We start from the raw sequence: 27,890 nt of genomic DNA, 5'->3' as shown, positions 1-27,890 counted from the left end.
CGCTTTTCGGGGCTAAATGTAAATTCCACTAAGTTAATACTATTTCCCCTAACTAGTGGATCAGGGTAATTACAGGAGTTCCAGTTTATGTGGCACGCTGAGAGCACTCGGTACCTGGGGGTGATGGTGGCCAGGTCTCAGGAGGTACTATGTCAGGAGAATTATGGGGTCAAGCTGGCAAGCGCCTAGCAGCTCCTTAGGAGATGATTTCATTTGACCCGTCCGTCTTCGGGCATATATCACTTATAAGAATGGTAATACTACCTAGATTTGTATACTCATTTCTCAACGTGCCCATAGTAATCCCTGACAAATCTTTTATATCATTAAAATCTATCATAACGAACTTCATCTGGCATGGTAGGCAGGCTAGGCTGCGCTACGATAAACTAGTGGCATCCCTGGAGAAGGGAGGCCTCACGTTGATGGATCCTGAGGCGTACTGGTCAGCTTCACAGGTGTCCCATTTGCTGCACTGGTATGACTTAAAACCTGATAGAACACATGTGCAGCTCAAGAGGGCAATCAGTTATTCTTACCTCACCACAGCTAATCACTAGGGTACGCAACATGGTAGATCTGATCTGTAGTGTGTGGAAACGAGTAGAGGGCATGACACGTGAGGATCTTCGCTATTCCCCGCTCCTCCCGATCAAACATGTGCCAGGGATCCCACTTAGGAGGGAGAAGAGTTCCATGCAATGAATGGACAAGTTGGGGTTCGATTGCTGGCAAGACCTTTTTCCCAGCAGGATGTTCATAGTGGTTGAAGAGTTTAAAACTAGTGGTGAGGTGTCAGCGCTGGATGTCTTCCTGTATTTTAGGCTAAGGATTAGTTTGAAAGATTGGTTTGTCTGCTTCCCTCTGGAACCTCTGATAACACCTACTTTACATGGGTTGATTAGCTCAGGAGACAGTACTAGACTGACATCCCGACTGTATGCTATGATAATAGACAGAATGTCGGGCTGTGCAGAAGATGCCAGAGTTAACTGTGTGGATACCTTCGGTATTCCTATCTCAAGGAAGGTGTGGAGGTACTTCTGTAGATAAACACACAAGGTTGCCATTAACAGCAATTATAAACTAATTCAGTTCAAATACTTACAACAGTTTTATTTAACTCCAGTGACATTGCATAGTTTCTTCCCTGAGGCCTCAGACTCCTGCCAGAGATGCAGGATTTCTCCGGCCACCTTTCTGCATTTGGCCTGGTCCTGCCCCCGAATTCACCAATTTTGCCAAAATGTGTTTGGAATGATTGGGGACATCGCGGATGTGGCAGTACCCTTGAGTCCCGTGGTGGCATTACTGGGTTGTATAATGGACCTGCCCAAACTGGTCAGAAGGCTGTTGGGACTGCTGCTGCTGCTGGCCAAGAGGAGGGTGGCTATGGTCTGGGTCAGAAACCACCCCCTAGAGTTTGGCCAGTGAAAATCTGATAATCAGATATTGCATATTGTCATGAACTGGAGAGAGACTATGAGACTATGGCGCATCTCGCCTCTAAACCAAGAGGCATTTGGGGTCATTATGTACCATATCTAGTATGGATTGATGGGGGGGACTTTGAGTTAACTGATCATCGATCAACTGAAGGAACCGCTGCATGAGGGTTTTTCTAACTTCTGGTGCAAAATGGTTATTTGTGTATTTTGGACCTGATGGTATATGGGACTGGCGCACACAAGAGGAGATGGAGTGGGAATTACCATTTGTTAAGTTGGAAGTTTTGCTCAGCTATGTTTAGGTTATCAACAACTCAATAAAAACAAATTAAAAAAACAAAAAAGCATGTAAGAGATTAAAAAAAAGTAAATCAAAACCAGAGACATATATAAGTCTCTGTTATGATCAATTAATGAAATAAACAAGATTGTCCCCCCAACCCATACCTGGCCAACCACATATCAACATCTAGAACAGTATACATTGTATATCTAAATGATACAGTATGTAAAGGTGCAAATACTGGTGAATCACAATTTTCAAGTATGGGCTTATGAAAGTACATATACAACGGGGGCCAATGAACATCTGAAATGGTTGTGCAGAAGAGAGAGGTGGGGAAATACCATCAAGGAACGTACCTGTGTGTGATTGGAGAAAGACAGTGATGTTTGTGTTAGTGAATATGGCATCTATTGTCTGTGCATTGTGCATAACCACATTGTCTCACATACATGCTGAAAAATGTGCCCTGATCAGATGGCAGCTAACAGACAGTTCTCTGATTTCAAGTTTGTTGTGGCCCAAGTCACATAGTTTTCCATTGGCTCAAAATACACTCTATCTGTCCAACAGTCTATGTATGCTTGCTTGGTCTGTTCTCACTGATTATTTTGAACTCCTGCATCATAATTCAGGACGTCAATGGAATGTGCCAACACTGCGATTCCTTGCAATATGGAAGACAGATTTTCAAGCATCCAAACCTGCTGATCCTTAAAATCCCATCCCATCACTACCCTCCCATACCCATATGCATCGTGACTGTAAGAGCACCATGTCATAGGGCATGGAGGTCAAGACACATGGGTTGTTTAGCCATCAACAAAGGCAAGAAAATAATAGCTAAGGTTCTTGGTTTTGATGGAGGCTGTCTGGTCCTCACTAGGTGCATGTAACATGACTGAGAGAGGAACTGTACCTTCAATAGAAAACAACAATACAAAATGCTGCTCACCTGTTATGAGGATATGTTTTGGAATGGCATGTGTATCAGACTAAATGTTCAATGTATTCCGACATGCGTTTCTTGCTTATGTTGAATGTGATGCTGATCTTTTTAGAATCACTCCCTCAAACACATGTGCATCAAAATTAGCAGTTGATAGTATGACTGACATTTAAATATGCAAGGAAGCTGTTGGTCTCCACTTGTAGTTCAGTGTTCTCACAACCTGATTGTCATTCCCATTGTGTCTAACACATTATGTCCCACAAACTCGATGCCCACCACTGGTGCTGAGGGAATATGGTTTTCTTCTTCTGATCTCATGTATGCCACTTTCTTCTCTACAGGATCTGCAATGGAATCAAATGTATAGGTGATTATTTATTTAATTATTTTTAATATTGTAATTTTTATCAAACTAATGGACAATAGGTAAGAAATCCGCTTTGATGGGAAGCACTGAGCTTCTTACAATCTAGCTATGAGGCCTTCCACTGTACAGATATGTCATTCTTCCTTGTGGACATGGTCTCTGATGGGTGTGAGATCCGGAGAGATCCTAATCTTCGATATATGGATTTGGACATTGAGGAGGTGGAGGATGTGGATCGGTTTATGCAGAGGGAGAACATGCCTTTGTGACATGTTATTTCATGTCCGTTCCCTTTGAATATTTAGATTGATTGTTAACATTGACCGAATTCATTTTTTTATTTATGACCATGTCCTTGATAGTTGAACATCAATCTTGGCAAATTTTACGCTTTTTTAATTTGTGCTCAGCTTACCAATCTTTACTAATCTCCCCAACTTCACTTTTGTGTTATCCAACTTCTCATCCTATGGTCATTTTTATTATTTTGTAAGTACATCCGTTGTGCACATATATGATTGTGGTCTTTTGCTTTTGTTAAATGCAAATTAGGGATCTGTAGCAGTCTTAGCCAACAATGATGTAGTGGCATTGCATATTACTGCTGTCGTCTGCATGCCGATGCATGTGTGCCAGGGGATTTGTGCAATGATGGGCTCTATGTGATTTTACGTAAAATAAAATACCGAAAGAAAATAACAATGAAAAACTCAAAGAGGTAAATCACAGTGCAACCCATTGCATTCAATCAAAGGTAATGTTACACCGAGGTAACTATATTCCGCAAGGAATACGCCAAACAAAAAACCGTGTTGGTGTTTCGGGCAAAAAAACTAAAATAAAAATTAGCTCAATTCAGAAAAGGTCAATTCTTTTCGATCAAATGTACCTAAACTAAAATAAATACACCTGTTTGTTTCTAGATGGCCACTCTTATCTCCCGGGACTTTAAGCATTCCCCCATCAGGAATGTGTATCCCGAGTTACAGCAGTTTAGCTTGTTGTCAGGCCCACTAAAGAACCAATGTCACATCATTCTCAAAGCCACATTAAAACACCAATCTGCAGATGTAAGTATTAATGCTTTTCCTGTTTAAAGTCTCACATATTCCTATACCACTTAAAACACTTACTATAAGGCCTCTATGTGCAATTAGAAGTGCATCATATTATTTTTCTCACGTATATTCTTGAAAGGATTATCAACTTTTGTTTGTTTCTTTATTTATAGCACGCGCCAGACCCGAAGTTATCAGGGCGCGAGAACAAGAATACTTTAGGCTTACATGTTACGAAGTTACATAGATGCAGGTCAGTACAAAAATAACACGTAGTATATATGCAATTACAGGTATGGATTCACAGTAGTAGAGCAGGGTCCAGTTTGGTTACTAAGTCGAATAGCTGGTAATGCTAGGATGACTGATCGTTTCCTTTAAGCCATTTGATGATATTTGATCTAAAGTGTGGGTAGGATTGGTCAGTCCTTAGGGTCGGAGGGAGGGAGTTCCACAGTTGGGCTGCTTTGACGGGGAAGCTATTCGCTCTGGTTGTAGACATTTTGAAGGGGGGAACTAAGAGGCAATTTGTATAGGATGCTATAGTAGGTCTGAATGTGACTCTTCTTTTGAACCTCTCCATCAGGTATCTTGGTGCTAGGTTATTGAGGCATTTAAATGTTAGGGATGCAGTTTTAAGTTTAATCTTGTCAACAGTGGAGAGCCGGTTGGATTGTCTTCTAATCGCTGATATAAGTTCTCTTTTAGAGATTCCTAGTGCTGCTCTAAGGGCATTATTTTGCAGTATTTGAATTTTCGGAGTAATGTATTTGTTATATCCCAAATAAAGAGTGTTGCAATAATCCAGTTTGTACTGCACAAGTGCTCTTGCCAAAGTGGTGCAGCTGATTGTGGAGAGGTATGGTTTTGCTGATCTGATCAACTTACATGTGTAAGCTGTGGATGATGCCTTAGCGTTCACCTGTTTGGCCAAGGTGAGGCTGGAGTCAAGGTAAAAACCTAATGTTTTTACCTCCTTGGCGACTTTGATTGAATGGCCGTCTATGACAAAGGCTGTGTAGTCTTGGCTAAGTTTCTTAATGTTCGGTGTAGTGCCCAGTATGATGAGTTCCGTTTTGTCATCATTCAAGCATAGACTAGGAAGTGCCATCCATGCCTGGATGATGAGGTATATCTTATTCACCAAGGACAAATCCTGTTTGTAATCCCTGGAAAGTGGGATGAGAATTTGTGCGTCATCTGCATAATTAGTGTAGATGACATCTAGAAGGTCCAGATCATCAAACGGGGGCTTGGTAAAGATGTTATGCATGGTAGGGGAAATGCATGAACTGTGGGGTACACCGCACACACTTTTATTAATTGCTGCTGAAAAAAGAAACACATGTTTTGCATTCATTATTAGCTCACATGTTTTGAGTGAGATAATGCAAAGTTAATGCAAATCCTTTTACATAGCATGCTTTGTTTCAAATTACATGGCAACACTTAACATGTGATATGATAAGTCATTTATAATGTGCCTGTACACAAGTGTTTCTAGGTGCGACAAGACAATGAAGGGAAGACAGAAGGAGGACAAAACAAAGATCTTACTAGGCCTTGTGTCATTCAGATCGTGCAAGTGCAGGGGCTGGGAGGGGGAGAAGTGCCAGGGGGGCAGGAGAGAGGGCAGAGTGCAAAGGAACTCATAAGTGCTGCCAGGGAGGAGGCTCACAAGTTCAGAGAGTCAGGGGGCTGTAGGGATGAAGATACAGTCCCTAAGTGGTAGGGAGGCCCGGAGACAGTGCAAGGGCAACTGGTTGTGCAGGAGCCTGGTCCCGTAAATTCAGTGGGTGACCAGGTAACCAGTATGCACAGCAGACAGGGACATCGGAAAGGGAGAGCGAGAGTAAAAGCAGAAGCAATAAAGAAGGTCTTGAGTTGCTTCCGGAACCTTAGGTGGTCCTGCTCAAGTTTGAGAGAGGCAGGGAGGCTGTTCCAGAGGGAGGGCTCAGCCGAGGACAGAGATCTACCCCCACTCTCTGCCTGGAGAAGCATCTGACCCTCAGAGAGTTGGAGCTGGATGAGCGGAGGGCTCGAGAAGGAAGCTGCTTAGGAAGAGAAAGTTGGATGCACTCTGGTCCCCCATCCCAGAAAGCCTTGTGGACGATGTAGAGGGTCTTGAACTTGATCCTTGCAGCCACAGGGAGCCAGTGGAGAGATTTCAGGGCTGGAGAGATACAATCACTCATTGGGCTTGAGGCCATGGACAAGTCTTGCAGTCCTGTTCTGGATTAGTTGTAGATGGCGAAGATTAGAGGCAGGCAGATTTAGAAAGAGGATGTTGCAGTGGTCCAGCCTAGAGAGGATCAGGGCTCTGGAAACAGTGAGCTTCTAGGGGAAAGTGAGAAAAGAAAGAATACCTCTGAGGAGGGGCAGCTGATAGTGTGACTTGTTAGAGACATCAGAGATATGAGAAGAGAAGGAACGAGTGGAGTCGAAGATGACACCAAGGTTCTTAGCCTCACAGGTAGGTGCAGGTAGAGGGCCCAGAGTGGGCAGCCAGAGTAAGGGAGGTAAGGTGGGAGCAGGTGTCCCAATGAGTAGGATCTCAGTCTTACTAGCATTAAGGCAGAGATTGTTGTAGGCACGCCATTCCTGAATTGCAGACAGACAGTCAGGTATGAGAGAAGGAGAAGAGGAGTCTGTGGGGAGCCAGAAGGAGTTTGGTGTCATCCAAATAACACTGAAACTTAAAACAGAAGGTAAAGATGCAGTGGGCCAAAGGTGCCAGGTAATGGTTGAAGAGCCAGGGAGAGAGGCTATTTCCGTGGGGAACACCACATGTAGAGAGATAGAAGAGAGGAAAGACCCAAGGTGAATCTGGGTGGGTCAATCTGAGAGAAAGGAGGTCAACCAGGCTAGGACCTGAACAGAGATTCCGAGGTTGTCACGTAGACAATTGAGAAAAGCATAGGATAGATCAAGGAGAATGTGGACAGAAGGGAGGTTAGAATTTAGATTAGAGAGCACATCTTCATGGGTGTTCCGGAGAACAATTTCCATGCTGCTCTGAAGCCAGACTGCTGATCATGGAGACAACCAACAGATTCAGTATGTAGATTAAGCTGGGAGGTGGCTATCTTTTACGGGAGTTTGCCCAAGAAAGGAGTGTTGGAGATCAAGCATTAGTTTGCCGGAGAGAAAGGATCGCCAGAGGGCTTCTTTAGGAGGGGGTGTACAAGAGAGTGCCTAAGGGGGAGGGGAACATTCCAGTAGCAAAAGAGTGATTGCAGAAATCGCCCAAGGCTGGAGCAAGGGTGTCAATGTGGTCCTTAATGGTTCTGGGTGAGCAGGGTAGTACCTGCTTTGACAAGACTTTCATAGACTGGACTTGTCTAGAAACATTGTTGAGAGTGAACAGGGAGAAGGAGGGGAAAGGAAGAGGACATATGGCCAGAGAGAGGCCTGGAATGGTAGAGGGAGAGGAAGAGGAGGTAGAGGAAGAGGAGAGAGTAGACGGGAGGTAGAGGAAGAGGAGAGAGTAGATAGGATGTCCTAAGTGTTAGTAATTTAATGAGAGGACAGACCCGTGCAAAGGGCCTGGGAGAGGACGGGAGAGGTGGAGACTGCAGCGCGATTGGCCAACTCCTTGCAGATTTTGAAAAGCTTGGCCAAGTTGTTAGAGGCCGCAGAGAAGCAGGCTTGGATGTAGGCTCTCTCGTGTGCCTGAAGCCCTCCACTTCCTCTCAGCTACCCTACACTTGTGCTTTAATGGTGGCAAGATCGGTATTATACCAAGGGTTGCACAGGGATACAGGCTTCAAATGTATCCTTAGGACAGGGGCAAGGACATCCAGAGTATTAGATATAGAGGGATGAGGTTGGAGAGGGATGAGTAAGCGTGTGAGTCAGCCAAAGGTGAAGGAGGAGGAGGGACAGTAGAAGCGAAAGCATCCACTGACACACGCTTCATTGGCTGGATGAGTGAGAAGATGGGTGGCAGTGCTGGGGTCGGCATAACCTGTGGGATAGCGATCGACAAGTGAGAGGAGAGAAGAAAGTGGCCAGTCCAAGAGAGAGAAGAGGTGAGAGGGTTGGAGAGGGGGAGGTCTAACAAAACAAGATCAGACATCCAGGGTGCGCCCTGCAGAATGAGACGGGCCAGAGGGAAGAATAGAGAGAGAGAGAGAGAGAGAGAGGTTGGGAAACAGCCCAGAGATGGGGCTAGAAGCATCCAGGTGGATGTTGAGGTCTCTGAGGAGAAGTTGAGAGGTAGAGGCAAGGATGGTGGAGGAGAGGTCAGCCCAATCGGAGAGGAAGAGGGTGACCCGGCCAGGCAGCCTGTAGATGGTGAACACAGTGAGAAAGAGGACAGGGGAGCTAGAGAGCCTGCAGACCAGGCATTCAAAGGAGGAGTTGGCATGCATAGGAATGACAGAAGCAGGGATCCACTCCGGGAAGATTAGGGTTACTCTCCCTCCAGGAAGGTTGGTTCTTGGTTCGGATAGAATCTTGTAGCCATCAGGGAGGAGAATATCAAAACTTGTAACAGAGCTGGCTGTGAACCAAGTCTCGGTTAGACTGAGTACATCAAAATCAAGCTCTTCGAGGAGATGGCAGATGTCTGAGGAGTGTTTGACAATGGAGCGAGAGTTGAGAGTAGCGACATGGAACAGATTTCCACCTTTGCAAGACTTCTGTGGTGAGGTACAGGCATAAAATACACCCTGCAGATGTGCTAGAGGTGCCCAAGAATGGGCAGAGGAGGATGGAGGAGATGGCAATATAGTCAGAGAGGAAGAAGAGGCTGCCGGAAAGGTGGTGAAGGAAGGAGGCGGCAGAGTGGCCAAAGAAGCAGTAGAGGGTGCCAGAGAGGTGGCAGAGGAAGAAGGCGGCATAGGGGCCAGACATGGGTGGTGGGTGGATAGGAGTAGCAGGAGAAGGGAGGAAGTTGACAAGACACGAGAAGCATCTATCAAAAAGGAGGAGATTGGCCTGAAGACCCTGGACCAAGAAGGTGCCGTTTAAGTAGACATTAATGATGGTCCTGGAGGAGTGGAAGGGGGCAAGGAGGGCCTCCCACCGGGTGCCCCTATTAATGGGAGAGGAGGAGAAAGGTGAGAGAACAGAGACCATATTGGGGGGGTCCATTGGTCTGGAGAGGGAACGACAAAGACAATGTTGTTGAGGGTCTGTATAGAGGAAGCACTGGTGTAGGTATCAGCAATAGGGAGGTCTGGATTGGAGACCAGGATATCCCTTCTCCTCTCCTCCTACCAGACTTAGTCAGAGGGTTAGGATAGTCGATAGAATAGCAGTTAGAGAAGATAGGGGTGACAGAGAGCACCATAGATGGTGTGGGGTAGAGAGTAAGGGGATGGGGGCAGCCCAAGCAGGAGGCCAAGGGGGTCACCCATTAGGGGCAGACAGGAGGGAAACACACAGGTGGTCACAAGCAATAGAGGGGGCAACAAGTTAGTAGACAACAGAACAAGAACACTGGAACCTTGCAGGACCCTATCATGAGAGGAGAAAACAGTGCAAGCAACAAATGAACCCTACACTGCTACTCAAGGGCCTGAGAATGCAAGTACAATACAGAATAAACAGCTGGTAGTCCTAGGGGACTTAGAGGGAAGGAAGAGAAATGCACACTATGCAGCATGCAAACAATACAATGGTAACAATACAATACAGGTCTGTCTTCTGGTTCTTTCCTTCCTGCACCGTCATAAAGCTCTATCATAGAATGCCAGTGATACTCCTAGCAACATCGTTGTAGAATGTCAGTGATACTCCTGGCAACATCGTTGTGCTCCATTTCAATATGGGTGTTCTTACGCCAACTATAAAATGCCCAACTTGATGGAGCGTTAGGGAGTGTGACACTTGCGAAGTTCACAGTGTAATGCGTAGAGTCTTTTGAGAGATTCCAGGCTACCTACTCTACATGTGGAGGTTATCTTGCTGCTTACTGTTTGAGATGAATGAGACTGCCCACCCTGCCAGTATCCCAACATAATGGGAGGATGATACTTTTATGTAAGGTATACCTCCACTTCTGGTTAATCAACAAATGTGTCTACCTACTTTATACATTGGTTTTATTATATTCTCCCAAAGCAACACAACTTTCAGGGGTCTGCAATGTTGTCAATGCTGGTTGCAGGTGTCGTGCTTTGCACGGGTTTCAGACTGAACATTTTCATATGTGCATTTGTTGGTCAAATTGCAGTAGTTTCTTGTGTTTGGTAATCATTAGTCACTGGATATTTCGCTTGCCGTGTTGGGTGTTATCTTGTCTTTCAAAGCATTCAGACTTCAACTCATTTTATTGAGCCACCACCTAACTTTTGAAATGTTCAAACGTGCTTGTGCGATATGAACAATTCCGGTGAATTGGCATAAAGCATATACAAAATATACAAAATATTTTACTATTATATGGTTTCCTTCGTGAATTAAAAACAAAAAAATATCTCAGGTAAGTGGTGTTTTCCGTCTATTCTTGGAAGTACACTCACTTTAGAGAGACGTGTTCGGAGTAGGATGGTCACAGGCTGCAGGGTACCATCAGTCTTGACTGATCACCAGCTCTATCAGTCAAGATCTGGCTAAAGTGACTGATTAGACCAGTCAAACAACCCAATCATTCAGAGAAAAACGTATTGACTTCCGGTGTGGGCTGAATCTCATTAATGCAAATGGTGATTTTCAGGGAGACATGTGGCGGGTTCTGATCTATCTTATCAGGTTCTGATGAGGATTTGCACATTGACAATGTTTATTTAATTTACTATTATTGATTGCACAGCTTTCACAATCAGGCACAACACTGAGTAACACACACTTTCCCTCGAATTTCACGTTTCTAAAACGAGGTTTAATTTTGAATGAAAGAAAAGGAGAGCAGCATCATTCTGAAAACAAATGCCATTATGCCATGGTCTGTCAACAAAATTAAAGGTTCGGCATGTGTGTTTATCTTTTTAGATTATCTACTTTACCTGATAGCATTTTGTACATATTAAACCCGATTTACGTGTTAGAAGCATGTCCATTTAAACGTTTTCTCTTCTGTCGAAAATTCATATAAATCCCCAGACAATACAATTCTCCATTATCTGTTCTCTAGAGCTGTGTAAAGTTTCCCCACAGACACGCAAGCCATGCACAGTTGAAAAATGTGTGTGCGTGTGTGTGTGTGGGGGGGGGAGGCGAGGTTCTGCTCACGCTGAATGCAACTTTGTTTAGACTGGACCATTCATTTAGCGATGACGTTGCATGCATGTATGTGAGTGAAGTAATTTTCAAAACTACAGATGTGCTGAATAATTGAGAAGCCTAACCACATCTGCAGGTTTATCACTTGTGTAAGTGCATTTTGCCGAAAATAAAATACGCATAGCCAAATGTGTAGAAGTGTTTTAATGGCATGATGTAGACTGAAGCAGGAGTCCATGTATGCACGCATCACATACAAGTCTCAGATTAGCCTGTCTACTCCTGGTCTCTCTTGGTGACTGTACCAGGGAGATTGTATTTCTTGTTTGGAGACTGGCCTGTACTAGGAGTGCAAAGTTAAGTTAAGTGAGGTGGCTTGACTCATGCAGTATGTGGCACATTACATGCCCAGAAATCCGAAGTGGGGTGCATGGGCATACCCTTTCAAGTTAAAAAAAAACATGTGGTAGCATGGGGTCCCTGTATGCACCCCCCAAAGGCTTATCAGCAGTCATAGGATATATGTTGCACTGTGAGGCAGACCATCATGCAAGCCTAGGTATGCAGACAAGTGAGGCTCTGAAACCCAGGTCTGCAACAGTAGCAAATGCTGATGGGACGTTAGAACAGGTTAAGTGTGACATCTCTGTCTCATTGCCCGTTTAAGTTACTTTTAAGTCAAAACTGTAACCTTGAGACCAACAGTAAACTCTAAACTTGAAACCACCTGTTAACTCAAAACTATAAACTTACTGTCAAATCTAAAGTATAACTCTAAACCAGGCTGTACTATATACTCTACAACACTAGACTATACAATAAAATACTATACCAGAAAATAAACTATATTTATAACAAATAGTCACGTGGGCTACTGGGCTGTAGTAGTGGTGAATGCGTGTTTCCTGTTCTTTATCTTTTGAAGTTTGGTAATCTATTCATGTGCCGAGTTATGTAACTCCTGGCCGAATCAGAGCCCAGTTATGTGTGATTTGCATAGCAGATATATACCCAGAAAATTACACCTGCCAGAAAGAGATAAGACACAGTCACAGCATTGGGTGTTAAAATAGATTATGTAACATATCTGCTCTTACTATAGTTACCAGATGCACTTCTTTAAAATGTATAGTTTGTACCAAGGATACCGTCTTAGAAAAGCCTGACAATGTGATTGGACAAGGTACAGCCACAGTTGGACGTTGGACTGCCCTGACCATGAGCAAGGGCTAAGAAAACCTGTCAAAAATGGTTGAAAGGAAGGAAAACCAAAGCAGCACTGACATTCTGTGAGGTAGATGCGCCCTCATGTGACCCCTTGTGGCATGGAGATACAATTGTGCTGAAGGCCATGTCTGCTTGGAGTGGCCAGTTTTGTGGTGGGTAGTGCAAGAAAGCAGTGACTCATGTTGGTGAACACTACAGCAAGGGAAGAAGATGGCGGCCTAAAGGATAAGTCAGCCTTCCCAAGGCCAGTCAGGGCAAGCTTTGAAGATCTACAAGCCCAGGTCTCATGAGCAGTGTGTCCAGTGGAGAAGGTGGAAAACTGCAGGGAAAGACAGCATGCACCCGGCCAGTTGGGGCAGGTTGTGAAGATTAAACACCAAGGCCACATCGGCTGTTCTGGCCCAGGTGAAGGTGACACCGCCGGCTGCATGTGTAGTAAGGACCGTACCAAAGACATGGCACAGGGGGCATCAACTCACCCAGACATGGCCAGATGGTGTGGGCAGTGGAGAAGGGAAGAACCCCCCCACGAAGCCCCTGAGGAAGAGGATGAATAGAGACCTCAGATGCATTGTCCAGAAACACTGGGGTACCTAGAGAGGTGTGATGATCTCAGCAACATCCCCACCCTGGCAGGTGTATCTTAGGTGGCAACTAATACACGTCTTCCTCACCAGGGGGAGCTCACTGTAAGTGCTGCTCAGGCACACACCAATGATGTGGGCGGGGCCTTTCCCATTCAAATTCAGCAGTCCCTGACCCATGGATGATGCATAGGCCATGCCATTTTCACTCAAAGAGAACTGGGCACGAGAATCAGAGACCCGCCAGCACAGAGCAAATTAATTAACACACTGCCAGTGAGGAAAGTCCACTAACTCACTACTACACAAGAAAAGGAAGTAAAGCACCAACATAGAGGAAATTCACTGCCAACAGTGAGCTCCCTGTAACTGATGGACCAAGGTCACTAACCCTGGCAGCCTCCCACAACTAAGTTGGTCTGAAGGACTGGGCAATGACTGACACAGCCCAACTCAGTAAGCTACATCACTACTGACTTAAACTTATATATTGCTAAGCCAAATAAATCAAGGGACCAGTACTTTAGTTAGGTTAACAAAGTCATTAATTTGCTTATTTGTGAGCTTCTGTGGTATTTCTCCACTTCCTCGGGCCGGGGTGGAATGAAGACTTTGAAATAGATTACTGAATTAAAACTTAAATAGCCCTTCTAGGAAGAACTCTTTTTCTTTATATGTGCCTGTTTCTGTACCTGATTTGTAGTTTTATTCACAGAGCCATGCATTAGATATTGAAGTCCCCCACATATAGCATTCTTCAAGCTTTAAAATGTACATTGTGTTAAGTGGGGCAGAAATGTTTAGTAGACCCAAAACCCGATCGATAAAAACAATCCAAGGCATCAAATAGGAGTGGCCGATTTGCACGAAAAACAAGGTTTATTACAGAGAGATACAGCTGGGAGGGTCAGTTAGCTCTGTAGAACTGAAAAACTGAAAATGCTCTCAACACACCCACATCAGTTACAGTTTTTAAAGATGAAAACCACAAAAGAACATTTGATACAAATATCAAGTACATGTTAGTCCCACTCTCCCCATTGGCTAGCCTTTATCCAGAAATCTAAACACAACCTATAATATCCAAATCCATCAGTCAGTGACCTGCCCATGATCATTTAAATGTTGTCCTCTAAAGATGATATAATTGTGTAGTTAGCAAAACATACTCAGTTTTGATTGGTCAACATTATTGATATTAATGTTGCAACAGTTACCTTTTCCTATTGGCCAGAATGACTCCATGATGTGCATGCCACCAGCGATTACGCAATCCTGGAGTGAGTGTGAACAGTGAATTCAGTACCCTCTGGCAACAAAATGGACACACTACTACTTTTCCATGCAAACAGACAACTTGGCACCCCCCAGCAACTCTCCGATTTTGCAGCTGCACATTTGGCAACACCTCGTGCGACTCCAGTCTTGAAACATGTTGCTTTTCTAGCATCCATCCTAACATATCTCTCTCTTGGGAACCAGGCAGCTTAATAAAAAACAAAGCTGAGGCACTGCTCCTGGGAACTAATTTCTTGGATGTATTTGCTTTGTTTAGCTTGTCAGCTGTAGTTCCAATGGTCCTACCACTACTCAATGGGGAAGTATAACCAGGGGTCAAGTCCTAAAAATTAAAGTGGGGGGGCTCATCAACAAAAGCAATGGAATGTGATGTCGCCGGAAATTAACAATCAAGGTGAAATATGCATATTTAATTAAATTGGCTTTGCATAACCACCCAAATTGCACAGGATGATTAGCATTTGCTTTTCATAAAATCAACACACACACAAACCAAGAGAGGATATTTTCTTCTAATGGTGTTTTTCAAAACGTTAAAAGGTGTGCATGTTTTAAACTCCAAGAACCAATACAAATGTTTTCCATGGAACTTGCAGTACCGAAATGTAACATTTCACCTTTAGTTGTTTATTTTTCATCAGGTTATATACTGCAGTGGTGAAGTGTCTGGCCTGCAAACCTGACAACTGCAGTTCGATCCCTGAGGTCGGCTTTAATTCATAAATTAAAAGAAGACATTCAATGTTTCTCATTTTTGCTTGGGGGAACTGAGTTCACCCTCTGTAAAAAGTGGGTGGACTCTGTCCACCCGCATTTACCCTCGATTTTAGCCCTGAGTATAACCACAACCGTGTTCAACACCCTGGCAAGGGCTTGCTTCTAGGTCTTGTTCACACAAAAACGTCACCTTCACTGATATTAGATTTATCTAATGTTGGGAACATAGCATTACCTGTCTTCTGCCTGAAACCTCTGGGAACAGCTAAGTCTTGCAACAATAACCAACAATAACCAATCTCTGTGTGACTCTAAGCCCTTCCTCAAAGGGCGTTAACAATCTGAAAACTCACAGCGAGAGAAGCAGGAATAAAATCCAATTAAATGAACAGAACAGAAAATCAAAAAGGTGGCCTGGTACACTAAATGACAAAAAGCTACCAACTCTTAAATGGGCCTTTTTCAACATGGCAGGGCTCTGTCTGAGTTGGCAGGTGGCCCTTATGTGAATAGTAATTAATATGTACCATATTCATGGTTGCACTACCTGGCCCTTCAGCCATATGCTCAACAAGAACACAAATCTTATCCTAATACAATAGTGACCCAATCTAATTTTCTCCACTGCAACAAAGACATAATCTACTTCAATGATGCTTACTGGAAAACCATTGGAGTGGCATACGCCTAAAGGCTAAATAATATGGACAGTACCTTCTGCTGCCGCTCATCTCACCATATAATGCACAATCGACCATAATTATTTTGGTTGGGTGGAGGGTAAGAAAGTGTTACTGGGGTGCCAATTGGATGCTCTACCCTTAACATGCGGTTCTCTATTTTACCATTCCATTTGTCTGTCTGTGTGTGCACATGTTTGAAATGGAGAGTAGATTCACTTGCTTTATTGATTAGAGAGATCATAGTCATTCGTTTAGCACCTTACTATTAGTTGACAGGAGCAAAACATTATAAGCACCACGGCAGGGACAGGAGTCAATAATTTGCAAACAGTACTCGGCTATGATGGGACCCATGCAAATATTGCTAATAGTCAATCTTGCTCCACCCCACCCAGCTTTCCTTTTCCATTACAGTGAAAAGATCTTGTAGGGCCACAATTGTGTGTGTCAGGGATCAGTTGTCTCAATCATGGAGTGGAATATATGTACAACATGAACTGCCTATTTTTGTGCAGACACCGCCCTCCATGGCGGTGAGCATATCGAGAATATATATCGGTTCTGCAATATAATTAATCTAATGGCCCCTATTTCTCCCCAAATTGCATTCACTCCATGTTCAGTGTCATTTGCTAGCTGTATTATCTCAGAGCATGTTATTTGTATCCACTTGGGGTTTGCTGCTCCCTGTATTCCTGGAATGAGCAGGGAGGTGAAAATTCTCTCCATTTTTTGGCAGCCAGTACTGGCTGAGTATGGCATTAAGATTCTGTATTAAGTCTTGGGACGAATAGTTTCATTGTTTATGGTGGGAGAGCAGGTGCAGTAACCGGTGGGCCTGCTGGTGGGTCGGGTACATAGGTGTGGCTGGGGGGGGATTTGCATCTTGTACAAGGTACAAGGAGGAAAGGGGAATGTAGAGTGGCTAGGGAGCAGACACTCTTCCAGAATGGTAGGAGCTGGATATATGTGAAGCCCCCACAGGTCCAGAACACATCCATAAGTGCTACAGTTCCTCCATTTAGGTTTGGAATATTAAGTGTCGTATTACATACGTTTGTTGGTACCAACAAACACATTGCCATTGCCTCTGACAGACAAGGAATATTGTGTGCATTTCTGTAATTCAGGGGGTTGCTCACATTGCTTAATCCATGTTAGTTTTTTAACATATCCTTCCCACACATCATAACATGTGTCATTGATATATGGCACTGTTTCCTCTGTATGCCCCATCAGTCCTCCTGTTTTTCACCCCATCAGTTTTGCAACCGTTTCCCAGAACACTCACCGTTGTCTGCCGTTATCAAAGTAGCTTGAACACTGTGCCCCTGAAACAACCCACATACCCTACATAGGGCAAAGTGCACTAAACCTTGTGCTATTAGAGGTGGCATTAGATGTGGCATTATACCACACGTTGTCTGTCTCAGGGGGATACACATCTGCACTACTGCTTAGAAATCCCTCCGGATTCACAATGTCCCTTTTAATCCAAGTTACTAGAACACTATTATTTTGCCACAATACATTGATGGTATCGTTATTAAACCTAAAACTAAAAGACAAATATACTATTTTCACCATAAAGAAAGTTAGAGAAATAGACAGGAAAATTACTCTTTATCCTTTATCTACTGTCCAATGTCCTTGGAGCCTGCAAAGGAAATGTATGGTCCATCCACATGAAGGGGCGCAATGAGTTCAGAAAATTAGTTCAGAAAATACAAAATAAGTCTCACAAAAGACTCCTGCTTTTGGCTGGGGAATGCACTCTGTTGACCTTTTGGGTGTCTGTTAAGTGTATCCAGGTCTTCCTGCATGCAACCTTCACTGCTGTGGGTAGGCATATACAATAGTAAACAGTTCCTCGAAGTGTGGTTCATTCCATTTCATGTTACAATTCCAGTTGAAAACTGCATCTCAGTGGAAAAGTTGCTGTGGTTGTAGGGATGTTGTATCCTGTTGTGCTGCATATTCCTCTCTTTCTTTCGGTGATAGCTCCCTTGAATGAGGGCCGACCTGGTGGCAGATAGGACTGAGAGCTTTGGTTAGAGTCTTAAGATGTCCCTCAAACTCCTCTCCTAAAATGTGTGCAGAATTGTAGGCATCAGAGGTTGGGCATGTGGATATGAGTCGGTGTGAAACCTCCTGACTGTGATTATATGCCGCAGTGTAAGATGGTCGTTTTTCCCAGGCTGATTCCTATGGGTGAACAGAGTGAGAGGAAGACAATGTAACCAACTCTTCTGTAACGAGTGACACATTTTAGCTAAGTATTCTGTCAACAGATCATTAAGGCATTCAACAATCCTGTTGGCTGTTGGGTGGCATACAGAACAGAATGTGTGCTTTATTCCCAATAAGGATGTCATTTATTTAAAGAGTTCATTATAAAAGTGTGTCCCATTGTCAGATATCAGGACATCACAAATTCCCCAAATACTTTGTGTACCAAAAACATAGCTGCGGATTAGGCATCAGTGTGGACACATAGTCCGCTTCAAGCCAACAAGAGAATACACACACCATAACAATTAAATACAGAAAGTTACTGCATGTGTTAACCATGTTGCTGCAGTCAATATGGGGCTGTCAAAAGGGCCCTGTTTGGTGGGGCAACGTTGCCTTCAGTGTTTTGATGGCGTGACCAGTACTGTACAGATGGCATGTATTACAGTACAATATTAAATTATCTATGTTTTTCCTGTAGGTTAGGAACAAACAACTCCGCCTGCAGGTCAATTGCAATGTACTGCTTTGAGGAGTGTGTTGGGTAATGCACTTTCTCTAGGGCAGCTGTAAGCAATACATGGGGCATCACTGCTTTTCCTGTAATGTTCTGTCTCCAAATTAAATCTGTAGGGGATAGGTAACTCCCACTTTTGATCCATAAATCATTCTCTTGCTGTGGGGCCTGTCACTGCAATTAGATAATCTGGGTCAGGAGGATTGTATTGTAAGGACCTGGCAGCTACACCTACTGAAACGCTAACTCGGGGGAGGGGGTGCTATGGGATGTGTTACTGCTAGATATGCTGCTTCTTTGGCTGCATTTCTGCTGCATCATTGCCATAAGCAATTGGGTCAGTATTCTTTGTATGGACTGCACATTATATCACTGCAACTGCTGATGGAAGAGTTAATGCATCAGTTAATTGAGAAAGTAATGCTGAATGCTGCACGAGTGCACCATCTGAATTTTTGAACCATCTCCTGTGCCATCTTGATAACCCTAAATACACCGTGGAGGTAACATATGGTGAAAACAAATAGATTTTGATGTGACACCCTTTGGACATTTCTAATGTCTCTATGAGTGCTATGGGTTCTGCAGCTTGTGCTGAAAAATGTGTAGACAATCTCTTTTTTACCATCACCTCATATTATCCATCTTGAAGGCTCCCTACTTCTGCACCTGTGTGCCTTTTCCCGTGTTGTAGTCAATCGTTGATAACTCATTAGTGACGAGCACCTCCCCTTCCTCAAGTGTATCATACCTGACAATGGTACCCTCATCTGTAGTGCCTTTGTATGTTGTTCAGTCATGTAATGAATCATCTGTCTGTACGGTCTCCACAATGAATTTGCAGGGTTCACTGTGTGGCATCTCACAATGTGAATGAAGGAGTTCAATAGGATCACCTCATATCCTGTCGCTCACTGTGGGGTAAGGGTGGACGTCGATTTTTCTAAGATGGCAAAAACTGTGTCTTCCACATATAATATCACTGGCAACCCATTGTGATAGTAGAGGACTTCTGCATTGTGAACACAGCTGTTACTAATGCTTGCTAGCATGGACAATTAAGCTGCTTTACTGGGTCTAGAAGTCCACTGTAGTAAGACAAAGGCTTGTGTCCCATTGATGTCTGCTGAGGGAAGACTGCATTTATCACTTGACCATTTGAATGCCAGACAGAATAGGAAGAATTGCTTGTTATCATCTGGTGGTGCTAAAACAGTATATTACATATGCCATTTATAAGTTCCTAAATATATTTGGTCATCTTCTCTGTCCAATCAAGGGGTCCCATTATTTTATGTGCTTCCTTTAGAGCTCACAGCAGCGGTTTGGTGTACGAGGAATAGTAAAATATCCAGGCCCTAGAGTAGTTACACAATCCTAGAAACTGCTGCATCTGCTTGCTTGTGGTTGGCTGTGGTGTGTGGTGGACTGCTGCTGCTTGTTCTGGTATTGTTCTTCTCCCTTCTGATCATACAATTTGTCCTAAGTACACTAGCTCTTTCTGGCAATACTGCAATGTGCGTTTTTTCACCTTGTAACCCTTCTCTGTGAGTAAAGTTAAACGTTTTACTGAGTCCTCTCTACATTGCTCCTCTAATAGACTGCAATCCAAAAGGTTGTATTGAATGACAGTGCTCTGTACTTGTAAGTTTCCTAAATCCGGTTGGAAAACCCTATTTAAGATGCTTGGAGATTCAAAATACCCCTGAGGGAACCAAGAGTGCTGAAATGCCCACGGTAAGTAAACGCTGTAAGGTACTGAGAGTCTGGATGTAATGGAATGGAGAAAAATTCATTCTTTAGGTCAATTACTGTAAAGTGGGTTGCTGCAATGGGGATATTATGAAGGATGGTGGTGAGATTAGGAACCACCGGAAATGTATCGTCTACAATGTTATTCAGTGGTTGTAAATTCTGAACTATCCTCCAACTTGAACCCTTTGCTTTTTTTCACAGGGCATATACATGTATTACATGGTTATTCTGATTGTTGTATTATTCCTCGTTGCCATACTGCTAAAATGGTGGCATAAATCCTGCTTATTTTGACATGGGTTACTGCCTTACTCGGGGCAACACAGTTGCAGGTTTTAGCTTTATGCGAAACTCCTCTATAACCTTCGATAATCCTACATCGTGGGGGTTGCTTGTCCAAAAGTGACTGGGTACCTTCTCCAGGTCTTTCTGCAGGTGTGATAGTCATGTTGAAGCAATCAGCATGGTGTGTGATACTTCACTATGCTCTATTGTTATCTGACTATAAAGTACGCACATTTTAAACACCATCTCCTCAGTGTCATCGGTGTCTTCGAACAGATGTTCGTCAGACACCTCTGTCAGTGGCTTTATTGGGTCTATGCACAAAACTGAGCCATTCCCCACATGCTCATTTATGCCAGATTCTAATACTGTGTTTGCTTTTGTGATCACTGCTTCCAAATCTAATGTGATTATGGTGCCTGGTGCCCTTTTCTGGAGGATAACTGGCATGAACAAAGATGTGGCAGGTATACGCACTGGCTTGTCTTGTATCCCGGGAACCCATTCTCACAATACTGTTACAACATTGAAACATAAATCTGGATATAGCGCACTCCCTCCATGGTGATGTCACTAGAAAGTGCTTTTGTAATTACTGCAGTTCTAGCATGGTATATGCCTGGTGTTAAACATACAATACCTTCTTCTGTGAATTAAATCGCCATATTCAGTTTGCTCAGGAGATCCGTGACCAGAAAGTTAAATTGGGTGTCTTTTGAATACAATAGGGTGCTGACAATTCCTGTGTGCCCACAGTGATGGGTAAATCGTCAGTGAAAGGAACTGATACAATTGCTCCAGAGAATCCCTGCATGTCCATTTTTTTTATCTGACAAGGCAAAGTTTCCTTCCCTGATACCGGACTTGGTAGCTACTGTGTCAACCATAAAACTAAATGTGTGGTCTCCTATCCTCACTCCTACCTGGGGTTACCCTTCTGGGTCAGAAGGGATGGACAGTACTGGACACACCAGAGCTCTCTGTGGGCTATCCTATTATGGATAAGAGTTTGTGCATGGGAGCGGGAAGGGATTACCCCCTAAGACGCTCGCTCCTGTGTAATGTTTTACTGTGCTCTGTGATAGTTTTTTTGTTCCATGGTTGAGTAAGGGCCTATGTGGGTGGCTGCTGCATTTACGCCCATGTGACATTTGGTGCTGGGTATGGGATCGGCTATGGCTGCATGGAGCCTGGGGCATGCATGGATCCTGGGGTGTGCATGGGGCCTGCAGTGTGCATGAGACCTGGGGTATATGGGATAAATGGGGGTTGCATCTGAGATGGTGGGTGATAGGTAAGCTTAAAGGCTTTACCACTACAGATGTTATAAGAAAAAGGTGGCCTGCTTTTGCAGTCTCATACAAAATGCCCTATCTTTCCACAGGAGCAACATTGTCCTCCAAACCTGGGTCTCACTCCTTCCCATTAAATTCCTCTACCCTGCTGATAACTGACCCTTCCCCTAAGGAGGGTTCCTGCTTCCCATCTGCCATCTCCTGGCCCTTCTGTCCATTCCTGCTGGGCGTTCTGTATTTGCTGTCCTTCATTTGTGTTAGTAATCACTGCCCCTTTCATGCTGAATTTAGCAATTATTTTCTGGACCAATTAAGCCTCTGTCCTTTGTGTTTGATCCTCTTTCTCTTTCGCCTTCTCCTCCCTTCTTCTACAAAAATGTACCATATGTGCCTGTATCTCTACCATCCCTTTGCCTCGATACCAACCACTTTATCTAAACCAGTTTGCACGTCTGTGTGGGGAGACCCCTGCACAACATGTGCTAACAAACAACAATATTCTTGTCCCATCCATCTCCTGTCTCCAACCACCACATCTCCTGAATCTGGCGAATGTAAAGGGCAGGGCCTTCGTCTGCCCTCATTTTGCAGACCATGATGAAATGTATGTCAGGTTTTTCGAGGTATGTGTCCCTCAATGCTTCCCATACATGTTCTCGACAGTTGTTAAATGGCGCACCATCATCATGGGTGTCAATGTTCAACCGCACCCTTGGTTTCCCTGCCTTGCTCCAGATGTCATCCACATGATCCCCTAGAAGTGCAGCAAACAAACTCTTTATGTCCCCTACAGCAACTGCTGTCTGTTTTCCCAGCACATAGAACCACTTGCATGTTCACGCTGTAAGGCAGGACAGTGTCTTGAGGCCAGGACACATAATGTTCTTTCCCTGCTCCCTTCTATTTTGTAATGTCTTCTTTCCCTTCCTACCCTTTACTACGGCCATTTGTCTAATCTGTGGTCTTAGTCATAGGGCCCCAGGGTATATATTCCCCCTGTTCTTTGTCTGTCTCCCAATTCTCCTCTTCGCCTCCTGTTTCTTCTTCGCTGTATATCGTGTCATAGTCTATACTACTGTGGCATTAGTCCCTATGCTGCAGAATCTCTGGAGCTCTCCCTGGATTGAGAAATTCCTCACTTGAATATACCTTGATATATTCAATAACCTTACTATCAATCTTAAAAAGAATCTTCCCAACCTCCACTTGTTGATGCCTATCACTGAGCATTGTCCCTCCTCTTGTCCCTGCACTGCATTTGCCAGCTTCTCATTGCTTTCTTTAGCAATGCTTCTAACTCTCTGCAGGCCTTATTTCTATTTCCATAAGCAATGTGTCTTGTGGTTTATCCTTTATTCTTCTGGTGTTTCCTTTTTGGGCTCAGTGAGAGTGAAATACTGGGGGTTGGTGTGCCCTGTGGCAGCCTGCAAAGGAAAGGACCCATAAGGCCCATAAGGAGACGGGGGCTTGCGTCTGATTGGCTCCCTTTGTGCTGACATCAGGGGAGTTCTCTACATTTTGAAACATTTTCCATAATTAAAGTATACTCTGCCTCTTTTTCAACATTTCCCCTTTATAAGTTGACCCCAAATGTATATACATATGTTCTAGTATGGCTTTATTATGCGTGCCCTCCTCAGGCCAAGATATATGCATGTTGCCTTCCGTTCCTTGGACACACTTGTGGTGGTACTTCAGGATGTTCTCCCTATACTGCAGGAGCGTCTTACACGTATGCTCCAATGGAGTACCCATACTGTGTCTCAAATCCAACCTTGTTAAACAAAAAATCTCACCAAACACAGATCCAGCAGCATATCATCTCAAAACCATGACAACACACTCACAAAATCAACTCTGTTGAACACACAAAGAAAGTTACAAATAACTGCCTAACCCCTTAAAACACTTCCCTCATACAAAAAGGGCCCATGCCCCACCCACAAAATGGGCTGCCAATGCCCAAACCAAACACTGAATACACAACAGTTAACACAAACAACCCAATAATAAAAAAACACATATTTGACACAATATTGTTGGCCCTTCCTTTGTCTCCTGCACTCTAGGACAGAGAGATACCATAACCATTCCACACAGGACCGTCCCTTCAAATACAGTGCTTCAAATCAATTCTTCACCTTTATGTCTATTTATGGAGTCATCTTTCCCCACTAGTCAAATCTCATGCATTATCTCACAACATTGTCTTCCCTCATCATCGAGGGGCTTCCCCTTCTCTCTTTTATTCACTCATGTGCTGCTCAATAACAAAAACTATCTATTTTCATCTCCCTGTTTTCCCTGCAGGCCACAAGAGTTCATTATGTCCTATGTGTTCTCTGAGGTCCTCCGATGCTGCGTCCTTCTCTATTACCTGCATAGCTGGGAGCAGCATGCTGCTCCAGGGATCAGGCAGGCCTTCAGAGAAACACAGAGCCTGCAAACCTTCTTGCGTTGTACACACAAGGTGGTTACTGCATGATAAATTTGCAATATTAATTCCATATTGTAATCACATAGTCAGAGGTAATAAAAACTCAGAAAAAAGGTTCTTCATCAGGAGTGGTTATTTGTAGCTCTATTCAATAAATATTCTTTGGTCCAGAGTTCTGATATCTGAATATTGTCATGCTTAATTTTGACTTTTGTGGAGGGTTTTGGTAATCTCTTCAAATTATAACCAAAGGAATTTACCCATTGTTTCTATCATTGAATTTTTGACAAGAGTGTTCCTGGATAACATACATGCAAAGTACGGTTTAACTGGACATTTTAGAACAACATATGTATGAAAATTATTGACCTATTGTTTGTCATTGTACAATCCCTCGAGTGTGCAGGGGACGTGAGTGTTCCACAGACCGTGGACACTTTTCTTTCCTTTGTACTTTGTTCACCGCAACACAGTGCCAGTGTTGTGTTACTCTCCTCTGCACCTCACTAATTTAGCGACTTCTAGTTCATTTTTAAGTTATGAATGTGTGCACCCGTTACCCTCCTTTTTCTAGTTTGTGATTTTTGCACTCCTTAGGGAGTGTGTGGCACGATCTCTCGGGTACCACCAAACTAATACATAGATTGACACATCTTAATATGTCTTTTTCAAAAATCAATACCATCACTGATAAACATGCGACAACCTTTGCTTTTAATGAAGAAGAAGCCATACGCATCCTTGGTTTAATTAGGGATATTGAAACCACTACACAGGCAGCTACCAATCAGGAGCAAATCATATTTCGACTGGAAAAACTGATACGTAGAGAAATCTCTCAGAAGCTGCACACAACTACCTTGGTACAATACTATTGTGCACAACGTATTCCACGAGGTCTGAGGGTCTACCTAAAACCTTCCCTTTGTAAAGAAGTCCCTGATTTTGTTAAGAAGTGGGAACAGATACTTAACAAGTGTTCAGTTGATTTAATACTGCTGACAATAGAAGAACTGTCCAAATCCGTCACAAAGTTGGACAAAGAAATCAGTGAATTAAGTGGACAACTCAGCACATTCAAATCAAGTGAAGAACTAAAAACTATCCTGGATGATAGTAATCAATCATTGGAACTGTACAAGAAAGAGATTGAATAACGTTAAGTCTGCAAATTCAGACGTGACACCTTGGATTATTCACAAGATATTGTATATTTGTGGCAGGAATACTATCAAAACATAAGAACACCTCGTCCTAATAGACTGCCAAGACAAGACAGCAGCGATATAAGTAGTGATATACCATCTAGCAGTGAAGATAACCAACGTCCTAGGGACACAACAGAAACTCCTGCTACAGCTACACATCCGACTAGTGGTGGACTACAAACATTTCAAATAGCTTCAACTTCATCAGTTGAAATGGACTAAAAGATTAAAAATTATATGCTTAATGACAAATTTATCATGCTTAATTTTGACTTTTGTGGAGGGGTTTGATAATCTCTTCAAATTATAACCAAAGGAATTTACCCATTGTTTCTATCATTGAATTTTTGACAAGTGTTCCTGGATAACATACATACAAAGTACGGTTTAACTGGACGTTTTAGAATAACATATGTATGAACATTATTGACCTATTGTTCGTCATTTTACAATCCCTCGAGTGTGCAGGGGACGTGAGTGTTCCACAGACCGTGGTCACTTTTCTTTCCAATGCACTACATACCTCATGAAATTTATTCCAATGACCCTTGACACTTTTATATCAACATTACAATGAGAACCCAATGTACAGACTTTTCATGAAAAGTAAATACACATTGAATGTCATCAGTGATGCCATCAATGACATTTGTGATGTCATTTTTGATGTCCTGGGTGTTAGTCTTAGCAATGCATGGTGGTGGCATGAGTTATGGTTCCTTAGCTTAACATAACTTGCGAATTTCAGGGGTATTTCGGTTTTACTTTGAACCATAACGTCCCTTTAACAAAGTTTTTTTACTGAATTTCATAGGTTTTTAATAGCGCAACTTAACCATAACCTCCCTTTATCAAAGTTCTTTTTATTGAATATACATATTCATAGTGTGAATTTGATACATGTTTACTAGGATTCCCTTACTTTATATACATGTAACATAGAACATACTGAACCCCCAGCTAGTGATTTTGATGTCTGCGAACTGTGCGTATGTCCGCGGACAGCAACATCAACACTACCTAAAAACTCAGGGGGTATCTTAAATTGTTCTATCATGCCATATAAACACTGAACAAGTTCAAAAAGCAGCACATAAACACATTATATGTAATAATAAATAAGAAGTGGAACCTATACATGTAACACATCAACCATCCATTTAAATAGCATATGTACTAAAGTGCAATATACCAAAACAAAAAAGATGCTTCCAACATAATTACCTCACAGAAACTGCACAGCAAGAAGCAACAGCAGACCTACACAACAGTAACAACAGAACTTACCAGAAACTAGTAAATAAACTTAATTTTTCTTATATATTTATAAACTTTCTGTATTAGGTACACTAAAAGTAATATATTTTCTTTTACACAGAAATGTCCAGTACTTTGGAATGGCTTCAAGAACATTTCCTATGTGAGGAAATGAGTGAAGACAGTGATACTAATGGTAGACACTTCTCTATATAAACAAATTAATAATCATTACTTTATGTGTACTTAACATATATATTTTTTTTTAACAGACCATACAAACATTGAAAATAATATGCCAAAAGAGACATTGCAAAATACTCTGCAGCGCATGGAACATTGGAAACATTTTGTGGAGGACCACATAACACATAAAAGAAAAAATTAAATATCATTGTCCCACATGCACATGTTCCCCCTCTCCATGTCCCAGTCAACTATCCCCAAACCCTCACCGCCAACAAAATCGTTATGATGAGACTTCCATCCCTTCATCCCCTCCCATCCATCCTCTCCAAACTCCTAATTCCCCTGTATTTGTGTCAGTTTCTGCTTCCCCGTCTCTTTCGTAAATTTTATATCTGTATATAATAAAAGAATATATCATGTGTGTTTTAATTCAGCCCTTTGTGTCTTTTTTTTTAAAAAAAAGGCAGTTAGGGTGACCGCGGGTGTCCGGGATGTTGGCAATTAACCAAAATGGGGTGTCCTAAGGACATTATACCTGTCAGTACTGTCCGCAAGCAAGATGGAACTGTCCTTAGAACACACTCGGTGTCCTGAAATGTCCACAACTAACCAAAATGGAGGTGTCCTAAGGACATTATACCTGTCCGTACCATCCGCAAGCAAGATGGGACTGTTCTTAGAACACATTTGGTGTCTGGAATGTCCGCAATTAACCAAAATGGAGGTGTCCTAAGGACAATATACCTGTCCGTACTGTCCGAAAGCAAGATGGAACTGTTCTTAGAACATACTCGGTGTCCGGAATGTCCGCAATTAACCAAAATGGAGGTGTCCTAAGGACACTATACCTCCCCGTACTGTTTGCAAGCCAGATGGAACTGTCCTTAGAACACACTTGGTGTCCTGAAATGTCCGCATTTAACCAAA

The sequence above is a fragment of the Ambystoma mexicanum genome, chromosome 4p, assembly GCF_040938575.1.
Source record: "Ambystoma mexicanum isolate Mex_15411 chromosome 4p, UKY_AmexF1_1, whole genome shotgun sequence".
NCBI classification, from domain to species: domain Eukaryota; kingdom Metazoa; phylum Chordata; class Amphibia; order Caudata; family Ambystomatidae; genus Ambystoma; species Ambystoma mexicanum.
This window is presented reverse-complemented; position numbering follows the sequence as displayed.